The sequence below is a fragment of the Stegostoma tigrinum genome, chromosome 9, assembly GCF_030684315.1.
Source record: "Stegostoma tigrinum isolate sSteTig4 chromosome 9, sSteTig4.hap1, whole genome shotgun sequence".
Lineage (NCBI taxonomy): Eukaryota > Metazoa > Chordata > Chondrichthyes > Orectolobiformes > Stegostomatidae > Stegostoma > Stegostoma tigrinum.
In genome coordinates, this window is record NC_081362.1 from 47,198,954 (window position 1) to 47,221,611 (window position 22,658).

At 44.2% G+C, this 22,658-nt stretch overlaps 1 protein-coding gene across 8 annotated transcripts in view; it reads left to right on the plus strand.

The window, feature by feature from the left end:
* Positions 1-22,658, plus strand: part of LOC125454627 (reticulon-4-like) — a 91,075-nt gene that overhangs the window by 30,541 nt on the left and 37,876 nt on the right. The window lies entirely within an intron of this gene.

The window sequence follows — 22,658 nt, forward strand, 5'->3', positions numbered from 1 at the left end:
CCTTGCATGGGTGGTACGGTGGCTCAATGGTTAGCACTGCTACCTCTCAGCGCCAGGCTTCGATTCCACCCTCGGGCAACTGTGGAGTTTGCACATTCTCCCCTTGTCTGTGTGGGTTTCCTCCGGTTTTGTCCCACAGTCCAAAGATGGGCAGGCTAGGTGGATTGGCCACACTAAATTGCCCATAGTGTTCAGGGATGTGTAGATTAGGTGGGTTTGTAGTGGAATGGGTCTCGGTGGGATGCTCTGTGGGTCGGTGTGGGCTTATTCGGCCGAAGGACCTGTTTCCACACTATTAGGGATTCTGTGATACTTATTTCTAAATTCAGTTTTAAAACTTTTCTTATATAAATTTGAATTGTTCAACACAGATGTTGAACTCATGAAAATTGAAATAATATTTTGTTCTTTGTCTCCTTGAAATGTGTGTACAGTATATGTAAACCTCCTGGGGGAGGAAATACAATTTGAGCTGTTACTGATGAGATCAAAAACCTATTTGTTTGGTTAGAACCTTGCATATTCTCTTCCTGCCACTTATTACCTCATCTTCCTAGGCACTGTCCTACTTCTTATATTCTATATGTCACCAGATATCTAATCAGGCTCCCTGTGTACACCCTTGCCTTGTTTGTCCTTTTTTTTGCTGTTGAACAGCCTGTTGGACATTCAGTATCTGATTAAGCTGTAATTTCCACTAGTAAGGGTTTGAGTCCAAGGAATACATGCTTGAATTTTTGTTTATGCCAGACATTTGAACTCTCTTTCTTTTTTTTTTCGCTGTTCCTTTCCAAGTCTGGCTGGAGCACATAGAACGGAACAGGTCCTGAAGCTCCCAAACTGCTCATTGTCAAATTGTCATAGAATGTAAAGATAATCTGATTTTATTTTTACCCCCCCCCCCATACAAATTATTATTTAAACATTCAGCTTGTCTGTGTTATTTTTTGAAAGCCTGAAAGACCACCGAAGATTTATGATCATTTGTTCAGCTGTCGTTACCTTTGCTTCGCCAGATTCCCTTGCCAAACACTTTCAGTGGCTCTCCTTTATGCTATCTCCAAACTTGCATCTTGCATTTCTCTTCCCATTTCCTGTCATGCCCTCTCCAAGTTTATCTTGATGAACCCCACCACCTGCTGCCTCAACATTATTTCTACTAAACTGTGAAATCAGTTCCCTTCTTCATGTCCATTTTAGCTGATACTAACAATTCTCTCTCCTTTGAATTCAGACTTTGTCTCTTTCAAACTTGCAGTCATTGTTTCCCTCTTCCTAAATAGTATCTTGACCCCTCTGCTCATATGCCACCTTCTCTCCAGTCTCCTGTTTCCTGTCAAGTATTCGAATATGTCATCAACCAACTGCCCATCTTCCTTGTAATTCTTATTTGAAACTTTCCGTTCAATTTTTGCTCCCCTGACAATACTGAAATGGTACGAACTAAAATCACAAATGATATCCTCTGACTTGAGACCCTGCCAATTTAACTGTCCTTACCCTTCATTGTGCACTTGCAACTCTATTACCTTGGATAATCACATGATCTTCCTCTGTATACTCTTCCTTCCAGCTAAGATGGACTGTCCTCGGTTGTTTCTGGTCTAATCTATGTAGCCGTAGCTAGAGAAGCACATGCATCAGCTTCTCTTCCTGTTTGCTCATTTATCTCCTGATATACTCTAAGGATCTTTCCAGGACTACTTTGTTTTTCATCTGTGTGCTGCTTCGTGGTGACCTAATGTGAAAAAACAGCAGTGCATTCTGCACGTTCTGATGAAGAATCATTGGACTCAAAACATTAACTCTGCTTTCTTCTGACAGATGTTGCGAGTTTCTCCAGAAATTTTTGTTTCAGTAGTTTTTCTTATCTCCTGCATTGTCAATTCTTTGATTTATATTATGTTCTGCATGTATGCTGACTTAATCTGTTTCATAACCGCCCGTCTTGACATTGATGTTTGATTTGTCATACTGTTTATTTGATATGCAGTCCAACGACATGGTCCCCATTACAAGCTCCGTGAATGTTGCCCTCTTACCTCACTCTATACACTCTGAGGCTGAACCAGACTTTTCAAAGCCTTAGTGTTAAATTTGACCCCAAGATTTGATGCTGAGTGTGCTATTTTGCCATCAAAGCTACCTACCTAAATCACTGTTGTCATTGTCTAAAGTTGCTGGGCTTCAGCTTATTACCAAAACACTTATCGAAGTCTTTTTAATCCCTAGATTGACTATTCCACTGCTCTCCTGGTCAGTCAATCGACTACCCACAATAAATCGGAATTTATCTAAAGCTCTCCTTGAGTTAAGACAAAGGTGGCAAAGTTCTCTGCCTGTCACCCGTGTAGCCTGACCCCACTGGCTTCGTCTGAAAATACCTTTTCCAATTAACAGCTTTGTTTTTATATCTCTACGTGGCCTAACCCCTCTTGGCTTCTATGCAGTCATATAGCAAGATATCTGTTCCTCCAGTTCTGGGACCTTTTTTGTTTTGTCCCTGATTTTTGATTTAGCCACCATTGGTGGTCATAGCTTCAGCTGTTTGGGCTCTAACGTTGGCATTCCCTTCCCATTCCACTTCACATTTTAATTCTCTTCCTTTTAAGACATTGAACCTTATTTGACTAAGCTTTTAGCCGTTAGTTCTAATATAGTGCTGTATTTATTTAGGAATCTCTCTGTGGAAGGACCTTGAGAATGCCTTACAAATGGCTGACTATAAATGCAATATGTTTTATGATCCTTTGTATCTTTATGGTTTCTTTTAGTGTTTTACCTCAAATGAAACTGTCAGCAAGAGCCACGTGGCAACCACTTATGGGTTATGTTAATAATAGAGGGATAAAGGGTAGGTTACATCTGGCTTCCACCCTCCTCCATTGGAAGTTCTCAAGTTTCCCAACTGCACAATGAAAAGAGAGAAGCTTTATGAAAAGATGAGTTAAACTTACTAGGTTTAAATTTAGGTCGCTTGGATGCCTTTTTGCTAAATCTGTCAGTGGCAAAAAATTCAGCTGCACTGTTGTTTTTTATTAATTCCCCTCACTTTTCTGCCAGGTGGCACGCCTACATCAAGAATACCTGTGGTAATGTATGCTCATGGCTAAGCATCTGAATTCCATTCCCAATTCCTCTGCCTCTGCCGCATCTGCTCCCACGATGAGGCATTCCACTCCCTCACATCCCAGATGTCCAAGTTCTTCAAGGACCGCAACTTTCCCCCCACAGTGGTCGAGAACGCCCTTGACTGCGTCTCCTGCATTTCCCGCTACACATCCCACACACCCTGCCCCCGCCACAACCGCCCCAAGAGGATCCCCCTCGTTCTCTCACACAACCCCACCAACCTCCGGATACAATGCATCATCCTCCAACACTTCCGCCACCTACAATCCGACCCCACCACCCAAGACATTTTCCGTCCCCACCCTTGTTTGCTTTCCGGAGAGACCACACTCTCCGTGACTCCCTTGTTCGCTCCATACTGCCCTCCAACCCCACCACACCTGGCACCTTCCCCTGCAACCGCAGGAAGTGCTACACTTGCCCCCACACCACCTCCCTCACCCCTATCCCAGGCCCCAAGATGGCTTTCCATATTAAGCAGATGTTCACCTGCACATCTGCCAATGTGGTATACTGTATCCATTGTACCCGGTGTGGCTTTCTCTACATTGGGGAAACGAAGCGGAGGCTTGGGGACCGCTTTGCAGAACACCTCCGCTCGATTTTGCAATAAACAACTGCACCTCCCAGTCGCGAACCATTTCAACTCCGCCTCCCATTCTTTTAGATGACATGTCCATCATGGGCCTCCTGCAGTGTCACAATGATGCCACCCAAAGGTTGCAGGAACAGCAACTCATATTCCGCTTGGGAACCCTGCAGCCTAATGGTATCAATGTGGACTTCACCCCCTTCAAAATCTCCCCTCCCCCCCACCGCATCCCCAAACCAGTCCAGTTTGTCCGCTCCCCCCATTGCACCACACAACCAGCCCAGCTCTTCCCCTCCCCCCACTGCATCCCAAAACCAGCCCAGCCTGTCTCTGCCTCCCTAACCTGTTCTTCCTCTCACCCATCCCTTCCTCCCACCCCAAGCCGCACCTCCATTTCCTACCTACTAACCTCATCCCACCTCCTTGACCTGTCTGTCTTCCCTGGACTGACCTATCCCCTCCCTACCTCCCCACCTATACTCTCCTCTCCTATCTTCTTTTCTCTCCATCTTCGGTCTGAAGGGTCTAGGCCTGAAACGTCAGCTTTTGTGCTCCTGAGATGCTGCTTGGCTTGCTGTGTTCATCCTGCTTCACACTTTATTATCTGACTTGTTCTTGTTGAGCACTGGATGGAGTGTGACTAGAAAATGCTCACTCATTGTTAAAAGCATTGCACTGCAGCTGGTAATGCTATACGTTTCTCAATAAGTGATTGCTGTTGATACTAACATTGTCTAGCTCTGAAGTTATATTGTCAATGTGTTACAGAAAAAGAAAATTCTCTCAACTTGTATTAAGGATTATGTAAAATAGATATGGCAAGAGATTATGCTATATGATTTCAGCCAGCCACTTGGACTTGATGGGCAACTGACCCATTCGTTCAGTAAGTTTTTGGTTGAGGAGGAGAGAGGGCAAAATGTAGACAGTTATACCACTCGAGCATGAGTCATATTACCAGATGACTAAGAATACAAATCTAAGCATGGAATAAGACCTAGCTACAATAAATGGTGGAATTTGTGGCATTTAGTAGCAGCGTAGTGCCTCACGTTTTTCTTTCTTGCGTTGAACAAGATCAAATTTACATTCCTTTCTGAAGACAACTATGCCATGAAGAATAGTTGAGCCTTTTACATACCTTCAAACCATATCATTAAAACTAGTGAAGTGACTATTAAATGTTCATATTGATCATAATTTTTCTCTGAACTGAATTTGGCAGAAATCAGGTGGAAGAATTTGTATTTAAGAGCAAGGTGAGAGGTCAAGTTGAGAGAAAATGAGCATGTGTGAGAGTTTTAGCAGACCGGATGAATTGTTAAGACTGATAACTTCATGAAGGTGGTGGTAGACTGTCTTTGTGATGGAGAGGCTATGTGCTGAAAACTTGTCTCTGGCTAATTAGGATCCCTGTGGCTTGAGGGGTCTGGATCAATTTTAGACAATGGTGTTAAAAAGGAGTATAGTCGATCAGCTGTAAGGCAGTGGAGTTCAACTGTGGTCTATTGGCCTTGGTCATTGCAATATTTAATTCAATACTGTTTTTGTTCTTCAGCACTGGTTATTAGATAAGCTGTGTGAAGTTCCTGTTATTGAAAATATTGTCATATTATTGTACAGCTGGAAATATTCAGGATGAGGAACTCCAAGCTCAAGCATGCCAAGGTGAAACTGCCTCAGACTTTCTCATATTTAGGAATTGAACAAAGCATTACCAGCAACTTGAGCGTGGATGTTTTGAAGTGCCATAAGTGATATAAATTGGAGCAGGAAGTTGCAAAAGGGCATATTTAAATGAGCTGGTAAAAATTTAGCAAATGAAGTTCATTGTAGATGTTTGACTTTGCAGTGGAGAGAGATAAATTGGAGAGTTTTCTTAATGCTGCTAAACTGGGATTGCAGAGGAGCAAGGATGCAAATAATTAAAAGTTGGATTAGTTGAAAAGTACTAATGGGAATGTTGACGTTAGCCTTACAGAGACTGAAATATTGAAGGGAAAGAACCACACTTGAATTATGTAGCGTCTTGTTCAGGCTGTAACAGCATGAGTTCTTTTGGTTTAAGTGCAGTACCTCAGAATTGTTACAGCACGGGGGAGGCTTTTTGCCCGTTGCCCCTGCGTCATTTTTATTAGCTAGTGCCAATAATCTTAAGACCACAAGACATAGGAACAGAAGTAGACCATACAGCCCAGTGAGTCTATTCTGCTATTCATTGACACCATGGGTGAGAGAACCCTTCATTGTGGAAGGAGGCCATTCTTCCCATCGAATCTGCGTTGACCCTCTGAAGAGCACCTGACCCAGACTCAGCTCCTACCCTATCCATGTAACTCTGCATTCCCCAAGGCTTACCCACGCAACCTGCTCATCCTTGGACATTGAGCAGTTTCGTGTGGCCAGTCCACCTAACTTGTGCATTTTTGGACAGTGCAAAGAAACCAGAGCACTCAGGGGAAACCCACACAGACATTTGGAGAATGTGGACATTCCACACAGGCAGTCGCCCGAGGCTGGAATCAAACCCTGGTCCCTGAAGCTGTGAGGCAGCAATGTTAACCACTGAGTCACTGTGCTGCCTTTGTTAGTCTGCTAACCTTAAACTCCACTTTCCAACTTTTATCCCATAACCTTTGATTTCCTAAATGATTAAAAATCTCTCAGCCTTGAATATACTTGATGATGAAGCTTTGACTGTCCTCTGTGATAAAGAATTACATTCTCTACTCCCTTGGAAGAAATTCCGGCTCATCTCTCAATTAAAATAGGTGCACCCTCACTTTGAAATTATGCTGTTTGATCCTAGACTACTGCCAGGGGAAACCACCTTTCTGCCTCTATCTTGTCATGTCTTCTCAGCATCCTGCATGTTTGGTTAAGGTCACCTCTCATTCTTCTAAACTCCAGCAAGGACAGGTCTCCTGCCTTTTCCCCATATCCCTGAATGCCATTGCTATATAAATAAGCTGCTGCCCTCTCAAATGTTTTAATTGGTCGTGCCTCCATTGGATTTCTAGGCAGTGCATTCCATAACCTAACTACTTGGCTGAAAGATTTTTTCCTCACATCACACTTACTTTATTTGCACATCATTTTAAATTTACACGCTCTGTACTCTGTCCATTGCATTTGTCTCATGTCTGTAATGTAGTCCCCACAACTGCGCGCAGTACTTCAACTAAGATCTGCCGAGTGTTTTATACAAGAATAACATCACCTTGGTGTTGTACTATGTGTTCGTATTAATATGTTGAAGACATTGTGGACTTTATTAATTGTTGTCCTGCAACCTTCAATGATCTGTGCATGTGTATACCCGGGTCCCACTGCTCTTGCACTCATTTTTGAATTGTACTCTCTATTTTGTGTTGTCTTTCAATGTTCTTCCTACCAAAATGCACCACCTTGCACGTCCTCGCCACTGTTTGTCCACTCCAATTTGACAGTGCCCTTTTTGGAATTTCAAACTGACCTCCAAAAGCTTACAGTTCTTTCAAATTTAGTGTCATCTGCATCACTTCAATTAATATAATAGAACATAGAACAGTACAGCACAGAACAGGTCCTTCAGCCCACAATGTTGTACTGACCATTGATCCTCATGTGTGCACCCTCAAATTTCTGTGACCATATGCATGTCCAGCAGTCTCTTAAATGACCCCAATGACCTTGCTTCCACAACTGCTGCTGGCAACGCATTTCATGCTCTCACAACTCTGTGTAAAGAACCCGCCTCTGACATCCCCTCTATACTTTCCACCATCCAGCTTAAAACTATGACCCCTCGTGCTAGCCATTTCTGCCCTGGGAATTAGTCTCTGGCTATCAACTCTATCTATGCCTCTCATTATCTTGTATACCTCAATTAGGTCCCCTCTCCTCCTTTTCTCCAACGAAAAGAGACCAAGCTCAGTCAACCTCTCTTCATAAGATAAGCCCTCCAGTCCAGGCAGCATCCTGGTAAACCTCCTCTGAACCCTCTCCAAAGCATCCACATCTTTCCTATAATTGGGCGACCAGAACTGGACGCAGTATTCCAAGTGCGGTCTAACCAAAGCTTTATAGAGCTGCAACAAGATCTCACGACTCCTAAACTCAATCCCCCTGTTAATGAAAGCCAAAACACCATATGCTTTCTTAACAACCCTGTCCACTTGGGTGGCCATTTTAAGGGATCTATGTATCTGCACACCAAGATCCCTCTGTTCCTCCACACTGCCAAGAATCCTATCCTTAATCCTGTACTCAGCTTTCAAATTTGACCTTCCAAAATGCATCACCTCGCATTTATCCAGATTGAACTCCATCTGCCATCTCTCAGCCCATCTCTGCATCCTGTCAATGTCCCGCTGCAGCCTACAACAGCCCTCTATACTGACAATGACACCTCTGACATTTGTGTCGTCTGCCAACTTGCTGACCCATCCTTCAATCCCCTCATCCAAGTCATTAATAAAAATTACAAACAGTAGAGGCCCAAGGACAGAGCCCTGTGGAAGCCCACTCACCACTGACTTCCAGGCAGAATATTTTCCTTCTACTACCACTCGCTGTCTTCTGTTGGCCAGCCAATTCTGTATCCAAGCAGCTAAGGTCCCCTGTATCCCATTCCTCCTGACCTTCTGAATGAGCCTACCATGGGGAACCTTATCAAATGCCTTACTGAAGTCCATATACACCACATCCACAGCTCGACCCTCATCAACTTTTCTAGTCACATCCTCAAAAAACTCTAAGGTTTGTGAGGCATGACTTACCCCCCCCTCAAAGCCGTGTTGACTGTATTTGATCAAGCCATGCTCCTCCAGATGGTCATAAATCCTATCCCTCAGAATCCTTTCTAACACCTTGCAGACGACAGACGTGAGACTTACTGGTCTGTAATTGCCGGGGATTTCCCTATTTCCTTTCTTGAAGAGAGGAATTACATTTGCCTCTCTCCAGTCCTCAGGTACGACTCCAGTAGAGAGCGAGGATGCAAAGATCTTCGCAAGTGGCGAAGCAATTTCATTTCTCGCTTCCCAAAGTAGCCGAGGACAAATCTGGTCCGGGCCTGGCGACTTGTCAATCTTAATGTTTGACAAAATTTTCAGCACATCAGCTTCGTCTATCTCTATCCATTCCAGCATGCACACCTGCTCTTCAAAGGTTTCATTCACTACAAAGTTCGTTTCTTTCGTAAAGACAGAAGCAAAAAACTCATTTAGGGCTTCCCCTACCTCCTCAGACTCCACACACAAGTTTCCTATGCTATCCCTGATCGGCCCTACTCTTTCTTTGACCATTCTCTTATTCCTCACATAAGTGTAAAATGCCTTTGTGTTTTCCTTGATTCCTTCTGCCAAGCCTTTCTCGTGCCCCCTCCTGGCTCTCCTCAGACCTTTTTTGAGCTCCTTCCTTGCCTGCGAGTAATCCTCTTTAGCTGAACTTGACCCTAGCTTCCTCCACCTTATGTAAGCTACCTTCTTCCTTTTCACAAGAAGCTCCACAGCTCTCGTCATCCAAGGTTCCTTTATCTTACCCCTTCTTGCCTGTCTCAGAGGGACATATTTACTCATCACTCGCAACAACTGTTCCTTAAACAGTCTCCACATGTCTATAGTTCCCTTCCCATGGAACAATTGCTCCCAGTCCATGCTTCCTAACTCGTGTCTAATCGCGTCATAGTTTCCTCTTCCCCAATTAAATATCCTCCCATTTTGCCTAATCCTCTCCTTCTCCATAGCTATGTAGAATGTGAGGCAGTTATGGTCACTATCACCAAAATGCTCTCCCACCACAAGATCTGATACCTGCCCCGGCTCGTTTCCGAGCACCAAGTCTAGAATGGCCTCTCCCCCTCGTCGGCCTGTCAACGTACTGCGTTAGGAAACCCTCCTGAACACACCTTACAAATACAGCTCCATTCAAATCTTCTGCTCGAAGCAGGTTCCAATCAATATTAGGAAAGTTAAAGTCACCCATTACAACAACCCTACTGCGACCACACTTTTCCAAAATCTGTCGACCTATGCTTTCTTCAATCTCCCTGCTGCTATTGGGGGGCCTGTAGTAAATCCCTAACGAGGTGACTGCTCCCTTGCTGTTCCTAATTTCCACCCATACTGACTCGGTAGGCAGATCTTCCTCGACAATGGAAGCTTCTGTAGCTGTGATACCCTCTCTGATTAGTAGTGCTACACCCCCTCCTCTTTTGTCCCCCCTCCCTATTCTCTTTAAATGTTCTAAACCCTGGAACATCCAGCAACCATTCCTGCCCATGAGAAACCCACGTCTCTGTTATGGCCACAACATCATAGCACCAGGTACGGATCCATGCTCTAAGTTCATCACTTTTATTCCTGATACTCCTTGCATTAAAGCAAACAGACTTTAACCGATCCCTTGGTTCCTTCCCACTAGCTGGTCTAATGATGTGGGATGGGGATTGCCGGAAATACATCAGAATGTCAGGGCTTTGAATGGCCAGTGGTGAGAACAGGTAGAAAAAACTTGACTTGTAGTCCTTCAAATATAACATTGGTATTTGCGTATTATCAAGGTGTTTAAAATGGTTTGGTAGACTGGATATGGAGGTGAGAAAATGTCGTAATCTGCTGTGGTTATAATCTTCAGACTTACAATTAATGCATTCGGTTGTGATATCAGATATACTTTTTGCATGTTTTGCCAATCTAAAATTCTTCCTTCTTCCTGTTGTACCCACCACATGTACACCAACATGTGTACTCAACAAGGATAAAGATGATCGCAGGCAAGTTGTTGGAGCTGCAGTCTCTCAAGACCCTGTGTGCTAATGACTTTCCTTCTAGGTTTAAAAGAAGTTATTAATGAAATAGGTAATAAAATGTGAGGCTGGATGAACACAACAGGCCAAGCAGCATCTCAGGAGCACAAAAGCTGACGTTTCAGGCCTAGACCCTTCATCAGAGAGGGGGATGGGGTGAGGGTTCTGGAATAAATAGGGAGAGAGGGGGAGGCGGACCGAAGATGGAGAGAAAAGAAGATAGGTGGAGAGAGTATAGGTGGGGAGGTAGGGAGGGGATAGGTCAGGCCAGGGAAGACGGCCAGGTCAAGGAGGCGGGATGAGGTTAGTAGGTAGATGGGGGTGCGGCTTGGGGTGGGAGGAAGGGATGGGTGAGAGGAAGAACAGGTTAGGGAGGCAGAGACAGGTTGGACTGGTTTTGGGATGCAGTGGGTGGAGGGGAAGAGCTGGGCTGGTTTTGGGATGCGGTGGGGGAAAGGGGAGATTTTGAAACTGGTGAAGTCCACATTGATACCATTAGGCTGCAGGGTTCCCAGGCGGAATATGAGTTGCTGTTCCTGCAATCTTCGGGTGGCCTCATTGTGGCACTGCAGGAGGCCAATGATGGACATGTCATGTAAAGAATGGGAGGGGGAGTGGAAATGGTTTGCGACTGGGAGGTGCAGTTGTTTGTTGCGAACCGTGCGGAGGTGTTCTGCAAAGCGGTCCCCAAGCCTCTGCTTGGTTTCCCCAATGTAGAGGAAGCCACACTGGGTACAGTGGATGCAGTAAACCACATTGGCAGATGTGCAGGTGAACCTCTGCTTAATGTGGAATGTCATCTTTGGGGCCTGGGATAAGGGTGAGGGAGGAGGTGTGGGGGCAAGTTTAGCATTTCCTGCGGTTGCAGGGGAAGGTGCCGGGTGTGGTGGGGTTGGAGGGCAGTGTGGAGCGAACAAGGGAATCACGGAGAGAGTGGTCTCTCCGGAAAGCAGACAGGGGTGGGATGGAAAAATGTCTTGGGTGGTGGGGTTGGATTGTAGACGGCGGAAGTGTCGGAGGATGATGCGTTGTATCCGGAGGTTGGTAGGGTGATGTGTGAGAACGAGGAGGATCCTCTTTGGACGGTTGTGGTGGGAGCGGGGTGTGAGGGATGTGTTGCGGGAAATGAGGGAGACGCGGTCAAGGGCATTCTCGATCACTGGGGGGAAAGTTGCGGTCCTTGAAGAACTTGGACATCTGGAATGTGCGGGAGTGGAATGTCTTATCGTGGGAGCAGATGCGGCGGAGGCGGAGGAATTGGGAATAGGGGATGGAATTTTTGCAGGAGGGTGGGTGGGTGGAGGTGTATTCTAGGTAGCTGTGGGAGTCGGTGGGCTTGAAATGGACATCAGTAACAAGCTGGTTGCCTGAGATGGAGACTGAGAGGTCCAGGAAGGTGAGGGATGTGCTGGAAAAGGCCCAGGTGAACTGAAGGTTGGGGTGGAAGGTGTTGGTGAAGTGGATGAACTGTTCGAGCTCCTCTGGGGAGCACGAGGCGGTGCCGGTACAGTCATCAATGTACCGGAGGAAGAGGTGGGGTTTGGGGCCTGTGTAGGTGCGCAAGAGGGACTGTTCCACGTAACCTACAAAGAGGCAGGCATAGCTGGGGCCCAGGTGGGTGCCCATGGCCACCCCCTTAGTCTGTAGGAAGTGGGAGGAGTCAAAAGAGAAGTTGTTGAGGGTGAGGACGAGTTCGGCTAGGCGGATGAGGGTGTTGGTGGAGGGGGCTGGTCGGGCCTGTGGGACAGGAAGAAGTGGAGGGCCTTGAGGCCATCTGCATGCGGAATTCAGGTATATAGGGACTGGACGTCCATGATGAAGATGAGGTGTTGGGGGCCAGGGAATTGGAAGTCCTGGAGGAGGTGGAGGGCGTGGGTGGTGTCACGGACGTAGGTAGGGAGTTCCTGGACCAAAGGTGAGAAAATGGAGTCCAGATAGGTGGAGATGAGTTTGGTGGGGCAGGAGCAGGCTGAGACGATGGGTCGACCAGGGCAGGCAGGTTTGTGGACTTTGGGAAGGAGATAGAAACGGGCCGTGCGTGGTTGGGGAACAATGAGGTTGGAGGCCCCCTGAGGTGATGAGGTCATGAATGGTGTTGGAGATGATGGTTTGGTGCTCGGATGTGGGGTCATGATCGAGGGGGCGGTAGGAGGTGGTGTCGGAGAGTTGGTGTCTGGCCTCGGCGATGTAGAGGTCAGTGTTCCTGACTACAACTGCGCCACCCTTGTCTGCGGGTTTGATGGTGAGGTTGGGGTTGGAGCGGAGGGAGCGGAGGGCTGCCCGTTCTGCAGGGGAGAGGTTGGAGTGGGTGAGAGGGGTGGAGAGGTTGAGGTGGTTAATGTCTCGACCGCCGTGGGAGATGAAGAGGTCGAGGGAGGGTAGGAGGCCTGGGGGTGGTGTCCAGGAGGAGGACTTGTGTTGGAAGCGGGTGAAGGGGCCAGTAGAGGGAGGGTTAGGCTCCCGGTTGAAGAAGTAGGCATGGAGGCGAAGACGGCGGAAAAACTGCTCTATGTCCAATCGTGACTGGTATTTGTTGATGTGTGGTTGTAGGGGGACAAAGGTGAGCCCCTTACTAAGGACTGACCGCTTGTCCTCAGTCAGTGGGAGGTCTGGGGGGATGGTGAAGATGCGGCAGGGCTCAATGTGGCTGTCTCCTCTGGGGTTGCTGGCTGTTGAGGCTGTGGGCGGGGTTCCGTCGGCGGTTAGATAATCGGGGTGGGCTGCAGCAGCTGCGGTGAGGGTGGTGTGTGAGGTGTTGTACCTGGAACGTATGTTGTACCTTGAACCTGGAATTGCCCGCAACACATCCCTCACACCCTGCCTCCGCCACAACTGTCCAAAGAGGATCCCCCTCATTCTCACACATTACCCCACCAACCTCCGGATACAACGCATCATACTCCGACAGTTCCGCCATCTACAATCCGACCCCACCACCCAAGACATTTTTCCATCGCCACCCCTGTCTGCTTTCCGGAGAGACCACTCTCTCCGTGACTCCCTTGTTCGCTCCACACTGCCCTCCAACCCCACCACACCCGGCACCTTCCCCTGCAACCGCAGGAAATGCTACACTTGCCCCCACACCACCTCCCTCACCCCTATCCCAGGCCCCAAGATGACTTTCCACATTAAGCAGAGGTTCACCTGCACATCTGCCAATGTGGTTTACTGCATCCACTGTACCCGGTGTGGCTTCCTCTACATTGGGGAAACCAAGCAGAGGCTTGGGGACCGCTTTGCAGAACACCTCCGCTCGGTTCGCAACAAACAACTGCACCTCCCAGTCGCAAACCATTTCCAGTCCCCCTCCCATTCTTTAGATGACATGTCCATCATGGGCCTCCTGCAGTGCCACAATGAGGCCACCCGAAGGTTGCAGGAACAGCAACTCATATTCCGCCTGGGAACCCTGCAGCCTAATGGTATCAATGTTGACTTCACCAGTTTCAAAATCTCCCCTTCCCCGACCGCATCCCTGAACCCGCCCAGTTCGTCCCCCCCCCCCCCCCCACTGCACCACACAACCAGCCCAGCTCTTCCCCTCCACCCACTGCATCCCAAAACCAGTCCAACCTGTCTCTGCCTCCCTAACCTGTTCTTCCTCTCACCCATCCCTTCCTCCCACCTCAAGCTGCATCCCCATCTACCTACTAACCTCATCCCACCTCCTTGACCTGTCCGTCTTCCCTGGACTGACCTATCCCCTCCCTACCTCCCCACCTATACTCTCTCCACCTATCTTCTTTTCTCTCCATCTTCGGTCCGCCTCCCCCTCTCTCCCTATTTATTCCAGAACCCTCTCCTCCTCCCCATCTCTGATGAAGGGTCTCGGCCCGAAACGTCAGCTTTTGTGCTCCTGAGATGCTGCTTGGCCTGCTGTGTTCATCCAGCCTCACGTTTTATTATCTTGGATTCTCCAGCATCTGCAGTTCCCATTATCTCTCATTAATGAAATAGGTGACGTGTTGATTTTTAAATTTTCAAAATTTTCTAGATTAGGGAAAAGTTACATTAGATTCAAAAGTAGTTAATTTTTCCAAAAAGGGAAGGTGACAACAAGCAGGAAATGAATTGACTTAACATCTGTTGTAGGGAATTCATTGGAAGCTATTATTAATGATGTGAAAATAGGTCATTTCGATAAATTTCAGGGTATTCAGTCAGAGTCAACATGGTTTTGTGGGAGGGAAATCATGTTAAACCCGTTCTATTGGTGCTGTTTGAAGAATTACCATGTACTGGCATAAGGTGGAACCATTGGATTTATATTGTAATTTCTAGAAGGCATTGGGTGGGGTGCCGCCTCAAAGGTTATTGTGGAAAATAACTCGTGTTGGGGTAAGGTTCTGGTATGGATAGGACTTCGCTTAATTATCAAGAAACAGTGCGGATGTTGAGTTATTTTCTGGCAAAATGAAACAGATGTTGTGCCATAGGGATTAGTGCTGGGGCTTTGCTTCTTTACAGGTTTCGGAAATAATTTGAATTTTGGAACCAAGGCATGGTTACTAAATTTGTTGGTGCAAAGATAAATAAGGGTGTGAGGTGTAGCCTCTTTTATATCCTTTTGTGAGCAAGTCACAAGTCTAGTAGATAGGCAAAGATCTGGCAAATGGAGTACAATTTGGGAAAATGTTCATTTTGACACAAAAGTCTCTCACATTCAGAGAGTAGAACTCTGAGATGCAGAGGGATCTGGGCATCCAAGAGCATGAAATTCAAGAGGTCAGCTTGAAAATACAAATAATTAGAAAAGCCAGTAGAATTTTATTTATTGAATGAAATGGAGTACAAAAGTTGTGAGGTTATGCTTTATTTGAATAGGGCGCTGGTGACAACACATTTTGGAGTACTGCATACTTTATAGATTTCTCTATTTAAGGAAGCATGTAACTGTTGAAGTTCAGAGAAGTTTTGCTGGATTAACACCTGGAATAGGTATGTCATCTTGAGGAAAGGCTTTAGGCTTGTATCATTGGAGTTTAGAAGAGTATGAGATGACTTGTTTGAAATATGCAAGATCCTCAGGGAGGCTTGACAGGGTGGAAAGGATGTTTCTTCCGATAGGACAACTTAGAAATGGCTATTTTAAAGAAATGAGTCATTCATTTAAAACTTGAAATAAAGCCAAATCTCCTCTGAAGGTCATGTGCTTTGGAACTATTCCATCAAGGTGATGGAGGCAGAATCTTTGAATATTTTTAATGCAAAAATTGGTAGGCTGTAATATGGATTTGAGTTTAAAATCAGACCAACCTTGTCCTTTTAAATCGTGGAGCAAGCTTGAAGGTCAAAAATACCCTACTGCCGTTCCATATGTTCATACGTGTGATCATTAAACTTATAAGACTGGGTTTTGTTTTTGTTAGATTTTTGTACTGGGGACAAAAGACCAGTAAAGAGATCCAAAACTCATCACTATATCGTGATCTAATTGAATTGTGGCACAGCCTTGATTTGAGTAACTTGCTTCTCATATCTTAATACTCGTATCTTTTTAGATGCTAACATTTGAGTTTCTTGGCATGAGGCCTATTTCTCTACCATTTGGAACCTTCAGTTATAGCCTTAAATAGTTTTGTTGTTATTATAGTCTCTTAACAATTATTTGCACCAAAGGCAATTTTTTGTAACAGATCATGGTTCCTTGATAGGTGTGTCTTGCAACCTTGAGAATGATATGCATGGTATACTGTGCTGTAGGACTAACCCTGACATAGGATGCACAACACAGAAACGGACTACTTGACCCAACTAGTCCTTGCTAATATTTATGCTCCTATCTTGTTTTCTCGCTCATTTGTTTTTCTAAATCTTATCTCTGCAATGCTTTAATTCCATCTCCCTTGTGTTGTCAGGTCTCCCTTAAATATAGCTTTACTATTCACTTCAATCCCATCCCTTCATCAGAATGTTATCAACCTGAAAAATTAACTTTCTCCACAGGTTATGCCACATTGATTAATTAGTGTTTTGTATTTTATATTATTGATCTTCAAATCCTCCTTGTTTAAGTGTAAAGTAGGATTTAAAAATGCAGAAGTTTTCACTGTTGGCCTGATTTACAATTTATATAGATGATTTGGAGTTGGGGACCACATGTAGGGTGTCAAAGTTTGCAGATGACACTAAGCTGAGTGTCGGAACAAAGTGTGCAGAGGACTGAAACTTTGCAGAGAAACATAGATACGTTGAGTGAGTGGGCAAAGGTCTGGCAGATGGAATACAGTGTGAATAAATGTGAAGTCATACATTTTGATAGGAGTAATAGTAAAAGGGATTATTACTTGAATGGCAAAAAGTTACAACACGCTGCTATGCAGAGGGACCTGGGTGTCCTTGTCCATGAATCACAAGGTTGGACTTCAGGTACCACAAGTAATTAGGAAGGCAAATGGAATTTTGCCCTTCATTGCTAAAGGGATTGTGTTTAAAAGCGGAGAGGTTGTGCTGCAGCTGTACAAGGTGCTGGTGAGGCCACACCTGGAGTACTGTATCCAGTTTTGGTCTCCTTACTTGAGAAAGGATGTACTGGCATTGGAGCGGGTGCAGAGCAGGTTCACTAGGTTCGTTCCGGAGTTGAGGGAGTTGGTTTATGAAGAGACACTGAGTAGATTGGGATTATATTCTTTGAAATTCAGAAGATTGAGGGGGTATCTTTATAGAAACATATAAAATTATGAAGGGAATAGATAAGATAGAAGTAGAGTAGATGTTCCCACTGGCAGGTGAAGCTACGACAAGAGGGCGTAGCCTCAAGATTAGATGGGGCAGGTTTAGGACTGAATTGAGAAGGAACTTCTTCACTCAGGGTTGTTAATCTGTAGAATTCCTTGCCCAGTGAAGTAGTTGACGTTACTTCAGTAAATGTTTTTAAAACTAAGGTAGATTTTTTTTGAATGATAAAGGAATTAAGGGATACGGTGAGAACGTGGGTAAGTGGATCTGAGTCCACAAAAAGATCAGCTATGATCTTATTGAATAGCGGAGCAGGCTCAAAGGGCCAAAGAGCCGCCGCCTCCTAGTTCCCATGTTCTTATGATCTAAATCTGCCTTATTGATTTCGAGTGTCTTCATATGATTTATCTTTTTCTTTAATTTGCAATTGCAAGCTTAATTTTAAAGTGTTTTCTCATAACATCTTAACTTTTCAGACTTCACATTCTCAACTTTTTTGGTGATATCCATTTAATTCATGTGAATGTTTGTTTTTTCTATGGCCAAATGCCCTGTATCACTGATTTACTCATCTGTTCATTGAACTTCTTGAAATGATCCTTTTTTTTGTTGTACTTGGTCTCTTGCAGTTTTTTGGGATGCTCGCCACATATTATTTTTTCTTGCTTTTATAGGAAGTGGGTATCGCTGTCTAGGGCAGCATTTCTTGCCTATCTCTCTTGTTACCCTTGAGAAAGTAATGGTGAACTGCATCCTTAAACTGCAGCTGTTCACTTGCTGCTTGTATACTCATAATTGCATCAAGGTGGGAGTTCCAACACTTTTGATCCAGTGACACAGAAAGAAACATATCATCCTATGTTAGGATGGTGATTGGCTTGGGGAATTTGCAGGGGGTGATGTTCCCTTGCATTTGCTGCCCATGTTCCTTTAGATGGTAGTGGTTGTAGGTTTGGAAGGTGCTCTTGAAGGAGACTTGGAGGATTTCTTCAGTATATCTTGTACATGCTGCTACAGTGAGCATTATGATGGAGGGATGTGGTGTCACATGACTGGGCTACTTTGTCCTGAATGATGCCAAACCTCTGTTGTTTGAACTGCACTTATCTAGGCAAGTTGGGTTTACTGTGTCACATTCTTGACTTGTGCATTGTAGATGGCAAATAGGTTTTAAGGGGTGAGTTTACTAGCTGCAGGATTCCTGAACTCTAACCTGACAAACTTGATTGTGTTATTTAATAAAGTGATTGGAGTGGTGATGATGCATATATGGTGGTGGACTATAGACTTTGCAAAACTGAAATCTCTGGGATTTGAGGCCAGTAGAGCTAGGGATGTGAAATCGGCTAAGATGCAGAAAACAAAACTAATATTTTAGGAAAGAAAGTGGCAAACTTGAGGGTGAAGAATGGTAAGATGGGCAGTTACCTATCATGAAGTTTAATGCAAAATGTTGTGACACTATGCATTTTGAAAGTCAGACTGAGGCTACGTAAATTTTGAAGGGGTACAGAGGGATCAAAAACCTAAGTATTTGGGGCTAGGAGAAGTTGATCAGGCTTAAAAAGCATGGGATCCTCGTCCTTATGCACACAGCTATAAGAGTCTAAAAGCAAAGCAAAAAATTGCACCAATATTTGTAATTCACTGGTTACTGAATTACTGCCCTTTGGGAAGGATGTTAAACAAGGCCTTGAAGAGCAAGTCATGCGAAGAGATGCTGGCATTTGCCAGGGCACCGTACAGCTGCTTTGCCATTAGAGAGAAATGACTGGTGGTTTAAACAGAGGATGATCACACCTCAAACAAGAGGGTGTTTGAGAGGCCGGATCTTCACGCAGACCTCAGTCAGTATGGTAATTGAACTCTGGTATCACACTGCATTGCAAATTAGCCGTTCAGCTAACCAACCCCAAACGTGTTAAGGGAGTCATTTAATAAAGGTGATAAATGTGAGGACAAACTGTTTCTACTGGTAAATTGATCAATAGCCAGACAGCAGAAACTTCTTTGCAAAAGAACCAAAGGGAAATGAGAAGTGGTGGAGTGAGCAGTAAATTTCTGGAGAATTGCATAATCTTACGAACTTATTTGGATAACTACAAAAATGCATCGGTCTGGTGAAAGAGCTTGGAATGTAACTAATTGGCAAGCATAAACATCGTGGACAAAGGGCATCATGCATGCTGTATAATTTTATAAAATTAATAATTGTTCTCTCTACCCCCCCCCTCTCTGTTTCATCCCTGTTCATATCCCCCCCATAAAGTTTTGAATGATTGTAAGCTACTCCAGCTGTGGCTTATGTTTGAGTCAGAAAATTACCAGGTTTTTGGTGTTTTTCTCTTTTTTTTGCATCTTTTGTAAACCTCTGGTATTATTGAACAGGCAAATCTGATTGTTAAACTTCATTTTTCTTGCTTGTTGTCCTGACACATCATAGATCTGATCTAACTACGAATTAAAGTAATTCATCAGTACTGTTCATTTGTAGACTGCCGCCTGTATATTCATCACATTGATTACTTGTATGGTTTTTGGATGTTGATTGGAAAAAGTAATGCTATTTGTGAGTATCATGTAAATGAGCTGTTTCTTTTTAATTTTTAGGCAAATTTTGCCAGAGCAGTGGAGTATGCTCGAGAAGGAAATAGAGTAACAGGGCTACCAAGTTCTAACAAAGTCAAAGGATGGTACCAACCGATGCTGTGAACCCTGGATACAGGGGATATACAGGATTGGATAAAGAGAAAAAGGGAGGCTTATGACAGATACCAAGGGCTCAAAACAGCAGAAGCCTTAAAGGAGTACAGAATATGAAAGAGGAAACTTAGAAAAAGGAAATTAGGAGAGCAAAAAAGGGGGCATGAAAGAATAATGGTAGGTAAAATAAAGGAAAATCCTAAGTTGTTTACAAGTTCATTAAGGATAAAAGGATAACTAGGGAAAAGAGTAGGGCCCATTAAGGGACCATAGTGGTGTTTTGTGGTTGAGGATGTTAGTATGGTTCGAAATGAAGTGTTGTTGTTAGATCAACTGGCTTGCAGTTTCCTGGTTTAACCCTTGCTCCTTTCTTAAATAACAGTAGGACATTGGCTGTACTCCAGTCCTCTTGTGCCTCACCTGTGGCAAGAGAACAAATGAAAGTTATTGCCAGTGCCCCTGCTATTTCCTCCCTACTCTGCTATTGTGACACTACTATTCAAGTAGGAAGCCAGGGATAAACCAGGAAACTAAAGAATTGTTTCCCGACTGGCCTTAGGCACAGAATTAATCGTTATTTGGAGAGGCAGAGATTAATCAAAAATAGTCAGCATGGTTTTGTTAAGGTGGAGGTCATATCTGACCACTTGATTACCTTTTTGAAAAATTAATCAGGTTTGTGAATGAGGGAAGTGCATTTGACCTTGTGGACTTAGACTTCAGGTGGAACCTTGTCGGAAGCCTTGCAGATGAACAAAAGGACCCTGTGGGGATAAAATGAGGATCAGAGGGACCTTGGTATATATGACCAGCAGTCCCTTAAGGTAGTGGGACAGGTAGATAATGGTTAAGAAGGTATATGACAAACTTGTTTTCCTTAGCTGAGGCTTACAGTTTGAGCAAGATGATTATGCTGGAACTTAAATGGTTGGTTAGGTCACAGCTAGAATATTGTGTGCAGTTCTGGAATCCATTTCATCGGAGGGATGTGATTATATTGGAGAGGGTACGAAGGCGATTTACTAGTATATGATAATGGTCTGGAAAGTTTTAGTTATGAAGAGTGATTGGTTGTTCTGATGTCGCTTTCCTTACAGTAGAGTGAATTGATTTGAGATGTGTAAGATTGAGGGGCAAGAACCTCTCCTTTGAAGGAAGGGGCAATGTCTGTGATCATTATTTAATTTAAGGTAAGGAGTGGGAGACTTCGAGGGTATATGAGGTGGGGAGAAAGGTCCATTGAGAGTAGAACTCGCTGCTCGTAAGAGTAGTAGTGGCAGAAATGGTCGGTGTTTAAGAAATATTTAGATGTGCTTTTGTGATGTCTAGGCATACAAAGATGTGGGCCAGGTGTTGCAAACTGGGATTAGAATACTTGGGTCATTTTGTTTTTGACCAGCACAGAGTCAGTGAGCTGAAAAGACCAATTTCTGTACTGTAGACCTCTGATTCTAATGCTGTGGGAGTTTTCATATCTACCTGTACAGCTAAAAGAGAGAGTATACCTGTGAGAACATCAACTGGTTGTACATAACCCAACATATTTGGAATTTGCAAAATATTTTCAAAAATTATCCTACCTGGACAATTTAACTAGGCATTGCATGTCATTGGACTTGTCTGTTCTGCCAAACTCTGCAAAGGCATTAGTCCGAACATTGTGATTTTTGTGTGCCTGTATTAAGCTAGTTTGTGTGCAAACTCTAAAATGAGTTCAAACATTAGTGCATACAATAACTAGGCCTGTTTAGGCTTGGTGAGCACCCAACGTATAACTTCAATGAGAACTGAAATCTGTGCAGCTTTAAATTTGAATATTACCATTCAGTTGGCAACCTGTTCATTGATAGCAACTCAGTATTTTCAAATGTAATTCAGGCTTCAAGCTTGATATGTACAACTCTAAATCATTTTCAAAAATCTACCCAAGATGGTTATGTTACTTTCAATGATTAATCATCATGTTTTAAAGCTGTAAAATGTTTGGTCAGAAGGTGGATCTATGAATTTGTTTTGATTCTTGAAAGCACACGTGCAAAGCCAATGAGTTGCAAATGGAATGTAAGTTTCATGCCATGGAATCTGTAATATCTGATGAAATGAAGATGTTTGGACAGGTACATAAAAAGGAAAGGTTTACAGGGAACGAAAAAAAGAAGTTGCTGAGACATCTCTGGTCTGGCAGCATCTGTGAAGAAAAAAATCTGTTAATGTTTCGGGTCCACTGACCCTTCCTCAGAACTGTTGAGGAAGGGTCACCTGACCTAAACGTTAACTGATTTTTTGTTTTTCTTCAGATGCTGCCAGACCTGAGCTTTTCCAGAAACTTTGTTTTTGTTCCTGATTTACAGATCCACAGTTCTTTGAGGTTTTTATCAAGATTTAGAGGGATATGGGCCAAATGCAGACAATGGGGCTAGTTTGGTTTGGAAAGCTGAGATGGACCAAAAGGTCTGTTTCAGTGCTGTATGATAGTGCACAGCACCTATGTTGCACAATGTAAGCTTGACTTTTTTTGGTTTTTGTTTTAGCATGGTTCAAAAAAATATATATACTTTGGTGCTTTATGCATTCAAGGGATGTAGGTGTTGACTGGGGCACCATTTATTGTCCATCCTAGTTGTCCAAGAAAGTGGTGAGCTGTCACCTTGAACCGTTGCAATTCATTTGCTGTAGCTTTACCCTCTGCTACTGGGGAGAGTTTGAGGATTTTGACCAGGTGATTTTAATGATGTCAAGGGCAATCATTCGCATCCCATT